Genomic DNA, 11895 nt, shown 5'->3' on the forward strand with positions numbered 1-11895 from the left:
TTGTTTTTGGTGTTCCTGAGTTCTACTTTGGTATGTGTTTAATTTAGAATTTCATTTAGAAGCAGTACCCAGGATGTTTGTTTATTCTTAGTATTTACAGTTAAAATACAACATGACTAGCCATTAGTACGCATTTCTGTTCAGTATAAATATATTTACAAAAAAAAAAAAAAAAAGTGAGAATATATTGTAGATTATCACCTGAGGCTGTTTTTATGACTACTTTAATAAAAGTATGATTCATTTAGAAAAAAAATGGTTAAACTGGTATTTTATTTGATCAAACCTGAATATTAATAAAATAAGGCACAACAATGAATACTATTAAAATATCATGGCGATATAAACAAGTACTCTGATACAATCCAAAATCATATTAATACATATTTCCACCAATATTATTCATATAACTTGATATTGTTTGCAAGGCACGTTCTAACTCCTATGATTTTTCTGTCTCTTGAATAAAAAAACCCCCCACGATATACATTATATGCCAAAATACTGTACTTGCAGATTTGTTGCTTTTGTAAAACCATAAACATATATGACCTTCTTCCAAAAAAGTGCAAAAACTTTCAGGCTCTTTATACTGAAAGATCGATTAGTGGTGGACAGTAACGGAGTAGCTTTACTTCGTTACTGTACTACATTTTTCAAGTATCTATACTCTACTGGAGTAGTTTTATTTTGAGTAACTTACTTTTACTTCACTACATTCCAAAGCATAAGATCGTACTTTTAACTTCACTACATTACGAATTAGAATGATCCGATTGCAGCTGTTCTGAGTCGACCACTCACTGATTCAAATGAACCGTTTAGTGCGAGTCTCCAGAAGTAAGAACCGGGAGATCTTGTGAGCACGCGTGCGTCTGTTGCTAAAAGTAAGTTAGTAACGTCGAAATTTAGGATTAATTATTGTAACTGAAAATCATATTTAGGTCAAAATTGTCAGTTGTTTGGGAACTAAATCCGCTGTAAAGATTGATCTGTTTAAGCCCACTGAAATGCTCGAGTGCTGACGATGCAGACACATCAATCAGCGTCTCTGTATTTTAGGTTAAAAAATAAAATAAAATAACCTTAAACTAACACAGATTAAATAAAATAACTCATGCATGTCCAAATTCCCCGCTGCCGTAATATTAACAGTTTTATTAAAATGCTTCCATCACGTCTGTTTTTATATTTATCAACAGTAACGTTAAAATTTTTGGATTAACTAGACGAGTAGCGTTAGACAGACATGAATGTTTATTCATAACCGTACTGAAAATAAGAAAATATTGTAGCTGATGCTAAATGTCTAGCTAAGCTTGCTGGTGCTAACTTGAGGTAATTTTTATAAATAATGTCCAAATATTTTTATTCAACCACCTATATATCTATATATATATAGATATATCTATCTATATAAATATATATATATATATATATATATATAGATAGATAGATAGATAGATAGATAGATAGATAGATTACATCTGGGGAGAAAAGAAAGGATGTGATGTTCAGAACATGGTAACTACAGTAATTATCAAAGAGGGGAAGAGATGCAACCCGTTTGGCCAGGGGTGTTTTTACACCCCAGACAAGATTCGAGAAGGAAAAAATCATTATGAAAATATAATTATATTTTCCTTAAAATGTTCTTCCTAACTTCAGGCCTTATTATCATTTCATACATAACTGATGTTCTGTAAAACCACAAACTTTAAAATACTTTGTTCTTACTGGTGAAGATCAGATGAAATAGATTATATTTTAAAGGATATTAAAATAGAAACCATTATTTTATATTTTTTATTTTGATAATTTAGAATTATTACTGAAATACAACCTTTTTTTTGTTTTAAACAGTTCATTGAACAATAATAAATGAAGTACCTGAAGCTGACAATGAAGTAAATGTATAATAATTAGCAAAGATGATTAATTTAGCGCTGTAAACGCGCGTGTGAGGGGCGGAGACGCGCCGCGGAGCGTCAGACGCGCATTAGGACCAAACACAGCAGAATGAACCCAGCAGGCACCGGACGTCAATATAACGTCATGCTGACATTGGATCCCAACGTTGGTCAGACGTTGTAATTTGGTTGAAAATGAAAATCGGGTTGACGACAGAACCCAACGTCATATTGACGTCGATCTCCAACGTTGGTCAGACGTTGAATTTTGGATGAAAATGAAAATCTGGTTGACGTCAGAACCCAACGTCAGGCTGACGTCGATCTCCAACGTTTGTCAGACGTTGAATTTTGGATGAAAATGAAAATCTGGTTGACGTCAGAACCCAACGTCAGACTGACGTCGATTTCTAACGTTGGTCAGACGTTGAATTTTGGATGAAAATGAAAATCTGGTTGACGTCAGAACCCAACGTCAGGATGACGTCGATCTCCAACGTTGGTCAGACGTTGAATTTTGGATGAAAATGAAAATCTGGTTGACGTCAGAACCCAACGTCAGGCTGACGTTGATTTCTAACGTTGGTTAGACGTTGCATTTTGGATGAAAATGAAAATCTGGTTGACGTCAGAACCCAACGTCAGGCTGACGTCGATTTCTAACGTTGGTTAGACGTTGCATTTTGGATGAAAATGAAAATCTGGTTGACGTCAGAACCCAACGTCAGGCTGACGTCGATTTCTAACGTTGGTTAGACGTTGCATTTTGGATGAAAATGAAAATCTGGTTGACGTCAGAACCCAACGTCAGGCTGACGTCGATTTCTAACGTTGGTTAGACGTTGCATTTTGGATGAAAATGAAAATCTGGTTGACGTCAGAACCCAACGTCAGGCTGACGTCGATCTCCAACGTTGGTCAGACGTTGAATTTTGGATGAAAATGAAAATCTGGTTGACGTCAGAACCCAACGTCAGGCTGACGTCGATCTCCAACGTTGGTCAGACGTTGCATTTTGGATGAAAATGAAAATCTGGTTGACGTCAGAACCCAACGTCAGGCTGACGTCGATTTCTAACGTTGGTCAGACGTTGCATTTTGGATGAAAATGAAAATATGGTTGACGTCAGAACCCAACGTTAGACTGACGTCGATCTCCAACGTTGGTCAGACGTTGCATTTTGAATGAAAATGAAAATCTGGTTTAGGTCAGAACCCAACGTCAGGCTGACGTCGATCTCTAACGTTGGTCAGACGTTGCATTTTGGATGAAAATGAAAATCTGGTTGACGTCCGAACCCAACGTCAGACTGACATCAGTCTGCTACGTTGGTCAGGCGTTGCATTTCGGATGAAAATCTGGTTGACGTCCGAACCCAACGTCAGACTGACGTCAATCTCCAACGTTAAACGTTAGTCAGATATTGCATTTTGGATCAAAATGAAAATCTGGTTGACGTCTGAACCCAACGTCAGACTGACGTCAGTCTGCTACGTTGGTCAGACGTTGCATTTTGGATGAAAATGAAAATCTTTTTGACGTCAGAATCTAACGTCAGACTGTCTGAAAATGGAATACACAAATGTTTTGTGGTTTTATCAGAAAAATGACTAGATGAACTGGATTATAACAAATATGATTTATTTATTCACATGTGGTATCATTTACATTTAACATGGAACAGAACATTTACAAAATAATTACATTTTAACATCAACATTATTGGAACTGAATAGTTTTGAAAACATACATTTTATTAACATCTTTCTTTTTTTCCTGCCACCTCCACCCACCCTGCCTGGTGCACAGTAACGTCGCAAGGGCTGTGCAAAGCGTGCAACTTCACTAGGCCTCACACCTCTAGAGGGCCTCGCTCCTGGCCTGCATTTTATGTCATTTATATCTCATTTTTATTACTATTTTTTCCACCCATCTTGTCCTTTGGTAGACTAAAATAGTCATAGCGGATAGACAGTACAAGACTCTAAGTATAAGAATGAGTAAAGCTGTTTGTTGATAGGACGACAAAAAGTTATAAAGTTTAACTTTTAAATGGTCTAGAGCCCTGCATTTCACCCTGACTTTTTTTACACTCCAGACCGGGTTTCGGGCCAATTTCCACATCATAGTTCAGATGCGGGCTGTCCTTAGGCCTGTTTAAGGCTTCTCCTTATTTTTATATTTAAGACATCCATCAATTAGTGATGAAAAAATTGCCGCACTGAGGGAAACAACACGAGACCGTGCTAACATGACTGTCAATAGCGGCTTAACAGTGTTAAGTGTCCCGCAGCATCACAGTGTTCTGCTTTTAAATGCACGCAATAGGCTTAAGCTTGACATAAAGCATCTTCAAAAAATTATTACCATAAATGAGTCATGGGGTAAATAGAAATGAGATTGAATTATTTACTAATAAATAGTTTCCTGAGTTGGTGTAGCAAGGATGATGTTGTTAATCCTGACTCGCCAACTCTTAATTTTACAAGCCTTAAGAGAAAAGTTCATCTTTATGGATTATCTTTATAATGAATGAGTTTTTGTTTCTGATGTGTTGTATTTTGTTAAGTAGTCATTTAAAGTTTTCTATAGATATATTTGTCACGTCCGTGAGTCATGTATTCACTGAGCTTTGGTTCATTTTTGTTAAGTGCTCCTGTTCAAGACGAGACGGTAGAAAGCGCATCATGACTATTTTCTTTTTTTTTATAAAAGCACAACGATTTGTTGATAATGTGATTGCACACAAATAAAAGTAGACAATTTACAGTTATGAATGATGTATTACTCTTACCTTTATGAGCAAAAATTACTGCATATCCACTGAAAAAAATGCAAGTGATTGCACTGGCCAGCACGCTTTTGCTTGCACTCTCCGCACAAACTACTGGATATAGCGCACATTTATCTAGGTTTAATTCTTAAACATGAACTGTTTTATATATCTATAGATTTTATTTTAGGCAAGTCGTGATGATTTAAGAAGGCTAAACTGATCCATAGGTTCACTGTCTGGCACTGGCCGCTTGGCCATTAAAAAAAAAATCTAGGTCTAGGGATAGGGCTTAAATTTGAGGTCCGTGCAAGGCTCTAGGCTGGTCTGCCTCAGTGGTCGAGATGGCCAATCATATCAAAGAATGTGGGTCTTACTGTCACAACATAACTAGAGTTTGTGGAAAAATGTAAGCAGTAGCCTACGGTATTAGAGAACTGTTTTATGATTGAAATGTTCAGCGACCAAACATAATAGACTATCTAGAGATGCAAACTACTCAACCTTTTATCAAATTTCGCCCTTTTGAATTGAAAAAATGCGATAGGTTAATGATTCATGTAAAACATAAAATAAATGTGACAATAGACATTTGCGTTTTCGACTATTAAACATACGAATAAGAGTGAGAGTGCACATTTTAAAAGAAAATATTATTTTCAAATAGTGCAAATTGATTTTAGATGTAAAATTCAGCTTCAAAAACCTAGTACCGTTTAATTTCACTTTAATAGCAATAAACAGTTTCTTTTCTTTCCCAATAAAGTGAAATACTGAACATAAACATAGGAAGATGAGAAAATAATTATTTTAGAAGAAAATGTTAGATCGCACTTTCCATCTGAACTCTTCATATATAACTGTCTACAAGCCTAGAACTAATTTAAGCATTCTTATTAACTTATTATAATTATGATTGTAGATCCTTATGAGCTAGTGCGTGGCCATGATTTGTGCGCAAGCATGTCAGTGAGCAAGGCATCAAAATCGAACAGATGCATGTTAAAGTTGAGTTTGTTGCGGTTCTGGCTTTGCTACCGTTCGGACGTTCTAGCCTACTGTTCTGCGCTTCACTTATTATTTCTGTACTTTTCTCAGTTTTTTCTACGATTTTTTACTTCAGCAGATCAGCACAGTGCTCAAACAAAATATTTTTGGCACAAACGCTAAAACTAAAAACTTTTTTTGACTGGAATAATACTACAAAAGAAGACTTTGCCTCCCACTGCCAGCAGCTTACATTCTGGAGATGGGAAAACAACTGCCTACATTCAAATGGAAGAGAGAGAAAATGCCTCCTGTTGGATCTACTTGTTGCATGAACTGCTGCAAACTTCTACAAAGAATTGTGATTCTTGAAACAAAGTTACTTGCTGGACTTCCAAAACAGGCGAAACACTCAGCAGACTGTCGTCATGGACCCTCTCAGCATACAGCCAGTGAGTCCCATGAATCTTCTGAATCTCAACAGTTTGTACCAAGTGTAGAGGAACAAGCCGAAACGGATCATCACACTAATCGATGGCACAAACAGGGTGCAAGACCCAGAGGAACACAAGACATCAGATTGTCATGAGTTTCTCGTATTGCTGCCGTAGCTTTCTCTACCCCAGATTCAACTATGACAAGGCTTGTAAATACCAGTATTCTACCTCCCACTATACATCTTGAAAACAGATTTGAAGAATTAATGAATGCAGGTGAGGAATCCCCAAATGTGATTAGCGGCTAACACCGTTACTAACAGACAGTGACATTCAGCTCAGAGCGTAGCCGAGCCTAGGACTCTGATAGTGGGTGACTCTATTATCAGAAACATCCGTAGCAGGACTACAATAACATGCTGCCTTCCTCAAGCAACGGTCTCTTTTGTGAACAAGGAACTTCAGAAAATGAAGCACAAGACTACAAATCTAATTATCAATCCATGTGGGGAAGAATGATACTCTCAAAAAGCAGTCAAACATCCTTAAGAAGGACTTCAGTGAACTCTTTCAAACACTTTGAAGACTCCAAGTTCAGTCGTTCATCAGTGGACCACTCCCAACTGATAACACCATGCAGCCACAAAAAGCACTACACCATCCCGGAAGAGACCTGCCCTCAGAGCTCCTCACAGACAGACTGTGATGTATCAAAACAGATACAAGACTCAGCACTCAAGGATGACTTTCTTGAAGACAGCCGGGGAAGCCAAGACAACATATCACAGCCACAAGAAACACCAGAGACACAACCCATCTCACCAGACACATTATTCCTCTCTCCAGCATCTCCACTTCTGTGCTTTTCACTGAAAATGGTAGAATTGGTGTATGCTTGGACTAAACTCTCTCACTCATTCGCTGCAAGCCCGCAAATGTCAACAAGAAAACAGCAGGGTCCCAAAACGTCAAAGCCTGGGGGCCCTGCTCCTGTGAGAGCTCTCAGACCGCTGCAGCAACAGCAGGCCCCAAACCCTCAATCTGCTGAAGGTGAACCAAAAACAACTGATAGAAGCTCTCAGTGATATGTGTCGGGTCCCTGCTATAATAACCGCAACATTCACAAATGTTTAAAGAACAAGTGGGAACCCAGTGTGCCTGTAGCTTTCTCGATTTCACTTTTATCATGTGACAGAAAGTTTAAGGCCATCTTAAGCCGAAGGGCAAACTCATCTAATATGCATCAAACTAAAACTGATGTAATGACATAAAGCACTGCCATCAAGTTAGCATTTTTAAACATTCGCTCACTAAAAAATTTAATCATTTTGTAATCAATGACTTTATAACCACAAACAATTAGGATTTTATGTTTCTAAATGAAACATGGCTAGAGGACAGCTGCAGTTCAACAGTCCTCAATGAAGCAGTCCTTCCTAACTTCACTTCCATGAGTGTTTGCAGGACTGTTAGGAGAGGTGGAGGTGGAGCTGCTTTTTTAAAGATGTCTATCAATGCAAACAAGTGTCATTTGGTCATGACTTGTCTTTTGAATATTTAGGGATTGTGCTAAAAGGTGCTCAACACATTCTTTTTATTATTATTTACAGGCCTCCAAAATACTCTTCAACATTTGTTGAGGTAACAGAAACGTTATCAATGATTTCCTCAGAGTTTGACTGTTTTGCTAATGCAGGGGATTTTAATTTTCACATAGACAATGCAGAAAACAAAACTACAAAAGAAATGATAACAGTTCTAAATACCTTTGACTTGATTCAGCATGTGCATGGACCCACACAAAGGTGGACACACTCTAGATGTAATCATCAGTTGGGCTCTAAACATTTCATTCATTGTTATTAAGGACGTAGTACTATCTGATCACTTCTGTATTTTCTTTGATATATTGATCTCTGCTACCACTTACTCTAGAACTGTCTCTGTCAGAAGGATATGCTTTCAAATGTAGCCGCACTTAATAACCAGAGCCGTAGTTCGCTGACAAGTGGTGCATTATTGCGTTCAAAATCGCAGAAGAATCTCATGCGGTTATGAACGCGATATTGCGTAGCTTGTCAGCGAACTACGGCTCTGTCTATTAAGTGCGGCTCCATTTGAAAGCAGGTTATTGACATCAACCGCTAATCACCACTAATCACAGAACCAGCTTTACTGACGAGACATGCATGACAATTGCATGCAATTAATAGTGCAGCCCTAACAAGAACACTAGTGTACTATTTACGGAGGCCATATCTTTAACACAAAGTATTTTTTGCCGACTCTGTTGATATTCTCCTTGATTCCTTCAACTCAAAATCAGGTCATACTTAAAAAGGAGCGATCATTATGTGAGTCTAGGAGAGCATAAGTCTAAGTAGACATCCATGATATGTGGAGACCCACAAGGATCAATTCTTGCACCGCTCTTGTTTAGCCTGTATATGCTTCCTCTAAGTAAAATAATGAGAAAGAATCTAATTGCCTATTACAGCTATGCTGATGATACCCAGATTTACCTAGCCTTATCTCCAAATGAATACAGCCCCACTGACTCCCTCTGCCAATGCATTGATGAAATTAATAGCTGGATGTGCCAGAACTTTCTTCAGTTAAACAAGGAAAAAACTGAAGTCATTGCATTTGGAAACAAAGATGAAGTTTTTAAGGTGAATGCATACTTTGACTCTAGGGGTCAAACAACTAAAAATCAAGACAGGAAACGTGGTGTGATTCTGGAGACAGACCTTAGTTTCAGTAGTCATGTCAAAGCAGTAACTAAATCAGCATACTATCATTTAAAAAACATTGCAAGAATTAGATGTTTTGTTTCCAGCCAAGACTTGGAGAAACTTGTTCATGCTTTATCACCAGCAGGGTGGACTATTGTAATAGGCTCCACACCGGCCTTCCCAAAAAGACCATTAGACAGCTGCAGCTCATCCAGAACACTGCTGCCAGGATTCTGACTAGAACATCTGAGCATATCACACCAGTCCTCATTAACTTCCAGTTACATTTAAGATTGATTTTAAAGTACTTCTACTTGTCTAGAAGTCTCACTCAAAGACCTAGGACCAAAATACATTGCTTCCAGAATCAGCCTCCAGAAGAGATCAGATGTGCTAAAACACTAGTCACATTTAAATCTAGACTCAAAACTCATCTGTTTAGCTGTGCATTTATTGAATGAGCACTGTGCGATGTCCAACCTGATTGCACTGTATTTTATGTATTAACTGTAAGATCATTTTCTATTTCTAACTGTTTTAAATTCAAGTCAATTTTTAAATAATTTCCAAAGTTTTAAAATTGCTTGTTTTAGTTTTGTTCTTCATGATTATTTTACTTAATTTTATGTAAAGCACTTTGAATTACCATTTTGTTCGAAATTTGCTATATAAATAAACTTGCCTTGCCTTGCTACAGCAACCTCCCCCACCACACACACACACACACACACACACGCAAAATTGTAGAGGGCCTTGCACATCAACTTTGCACAGGGCCTCTCACCCTCCTTGCGACGGCTCTGCTGGGGCATATTTTAAACAAAAGGCAGTGGCTGCTGCAGTATTTGCCCCGTCTCTTTTGATGTTTTCTGGACACTCTCTGTAAGAAATATTTGAATAAGAAAATGTGTAAGTATAGGATATGATGCACTATAGTAATCACTGAATGTAATCATTAACTATTTATTTGCCTTCCACAGAATACATTTAGACCACTTACACTATTGATTTGGTTTCTTAGAAAAAAATAAAAATCTACCCTAGCTTTAAGAGCCATGAATGTAAATTACATGCTATAAGTCATCAAAATATATTTCAGCTTGTGATGCAATTGACAAACACTAAGCAGACAATCTAGCAAAAGAAAACCATGACAACAAAGACACATTGCAGTATTTTTTTGCAGAGTGTCTTAAGGTAAATTAACATTTAATGTCTAATACATTAAATGCAAAAACAATTGTTAGAGAATGCAAAAACAATTGTTAGAGTTCTGAACAATAAAGATAGGCTGGCAACAGGAATGACCTGCCAATCAATAAGAAGTGTATATATGGAAGTTTGTGTGATTTCTGTGTGACAGATGAGTACCTACAATATGAGGTTACTGGTTTTCACTAAACCAACTAAAACAGAAACTAAACAACGCTGAATGTCACAATGATATGATGCTAATATTTGTATTATATGTTAATTTTGTTTTACCTGTGACAACAGTGTACAGATTGATCTTGGTGAAAGCAAGCTTCCCCTTCCCCCACTTCATACTGAAACAGGCCATGACCTCATTTTTCATCAACCTGTGGATACAAGAGTAATGCCCAAATAATTAATTATACATGACACATTATGAGGCAGGTGTTATAGTTTCTGTTACGTGTTCATCATATCTAGTATAATGCAGATATCATACAGGTCCTCCAGTTGGTACTAGATTAAAAGTCATAGGCTCACCCAAACTGGCAGGTTTTTATCTTATTGCAAAACAACTGATATTGTGCAATTTCAAAATGTAAAACCAACACTATTTCAACAACTTGGCCTGTAAATATTAATTTCATTCATTTTCTCCTTGCTAGCAACTGTAAAGTGCAAAATTATAGGATAACAGAAGAGCACACAAGAAAACCAGAAGAATCAGATGAACTACCTTCAATCTATTAATATTTTAATCTAATTAATGTAATATATTAAAGCAGATTGTTCTAGCGGCTCTTTTATAAATGAACAAAAATACATACCTTACAACAATATGGCTTCTTCAGAACATGGCAAAGAGATGCAAAAACAAAACAAAGCAAAAACAAAACAAAAGTTATAACCTCATATAGTATAGCCCCTAAATTCACACTATATTAAATACTATACCTTAGTGATAAACTTGAACCCCAAATATAAAACTAGAGCTTGTAGAAGAAAAGGCAGTTTTTGCTTAAAATAAATAAAAAAGGAGCCTCTTTACATCGTGTGTAGAAATCTGACAGCTAAAGGAGATCCAAAATTAATTAAACTTGTACAGCAGAATATTAAGTTACTATAAACACCTGTATAACTAATTCGCATGACACAATTGAAGAAAAAAAAGCATTGAATCGAACAAATTTCATGATGAAAAGCTTAACGTTAAATTATTCGAAACAATAATAATAATAATATAATAATTAAAAACATATGTCTCAAGTTTAAACTTTATTTGAACTGTTTTTCAGCGCTAACAGTTAGATGGCTTTAATGACTCAGGCGTTTTTATTTCAGGGATATAACAGTAAACGTTACCATTTTTTAATTAATTATCTCTACCCATCGTCTTGCAGCTAAAACACTTCGATGTATTTGATACGTATTACAAGTAATATCATTATATAGGGGGGCATAAACACTTTTACGTTATACATGATCTAATACCCAGATATACTCACCACAGTTTGAGCTGTAAGTGCACCGCAGGCCGCCTGATAAACTGATGCCTGCCGATCCAAAAAAGACCGCCAAGTAGTCGCAAAATGGCGCAATAGCGCGATGTCACCGTGTTGCATTATGTTTGGGCGTGGGATTATGGGGGGGGGGGGGGGGGGGGGTGGCAAAAAAATAAAAAAAAATACAAATAATAATCATAATAATAATAAAAATCCAAATAAAATAAACAATAATATGCTTTAAATTAACTTGTATTATTCTGTAGTGTTTATTCACAAAAACCATACACAGAAAAAGTTTAAGCATATTCATCATTGATGGATGAGATCAACATTTAAATATGAAATTTGTAATT

General features: G+C 36.7%; 1 long non-coding RNA gene across 1 annotated transcript; it reads right to left on the reverse strand.

Moving 5' to 3' along the window:
* Nucleotides 1–9598: 9598 nt before the first annotated feature.
* LOC128011918 (uncharacterized) lies at nt 9599–11667 on the reverse strand. Its single transcript, XR_008182673.1, has 4 exons — nt 11543–11667; nt 10865–10882; nt 10329–10423; nt 9599–9723 (listed from the first exon to the last, which is right to left on the reverse strand). It is a non-coding gene; the product is annotated as an uncharacterized LOC128011918 (long non-coding RNA).
* Nucleotides 11668–11895: the final 228 nt, after the last annotated feature.

Source organism: Carassius gibelio, chromosome B23, assembly GCF_023724105.1.
Source record: "Carassius gibelio isolate Cgi1373 ecotype wild population from Czech Republic chromosome B23, carGib1.2-hapl.c, whole genome shotgun sequence".
Lineage (NCBI taxonomy): Eukaryota > Metazoa > Chordata > Actinopteri > Cypriniformes > Cyprinidae > Carassius > Carassius gibelio.